At 48.6% G+C, this 243-nt stretch overlaps 1 protein-coding gene across 1 annotated transcript in view; it reads left to right on the top strand.

The window, feature by feature from the left end:
* Window positions 1-243, top strand: part of CHRNG (cholinergic receptor, nicotinic, gamma (muscle)) — a gene marked incomplete at its 5' end in the record, with an annotated part of 4,535 nt that overhangs the window by 1,896 nt on the left and 2,396 nt on the right. The gene's annotated exons all lie outside the window — the stretch shown is intronic.

Below are 243 nucleotides of genomic sequence, written 5' to 3'. Positions count from 1 at the left end.
CCACTCCCGGAGAGCACCGCTTCTGGGAGCTTGATTGATGCTGGGAACGTTGCTGTCACGGCCAAACGATGACGTTTTCCATCACATTTTAATTGCATATTGAAGGAACAAAATGCTTTTTGGGCAGTGAGATTTATTTTTTCATTACCAGCCCGAGCTGCGATCTTGACTGGGAAAAAAAAATCTATCGCTCCTGCAGACAGCGGGGGAAAACAGCACGCTGTCACCCAGCGTCATGCTTGG

This window comes from Cariama cristata, unplaced genomic scaffold, assembly GCF_000690535.1.
Source record: "Cariama cristata isolate BGI_N322 unplaced genomic scaffold, ASM69053v1 scaffold21855, whole genome shotgun sequence".
Taxonomy (NCBI): domain Eukaryota; kingdom Metazoa; phylum Chordata; class Aves; order Cariamiformes; family Cariamidae; genus Cariama; species Cariama cristata.
The sequence above is the reverse complement of the archived record's forward strand: the minus strand, read 5'-3'. Positions and strand labels throughout refer to the sequence as shown.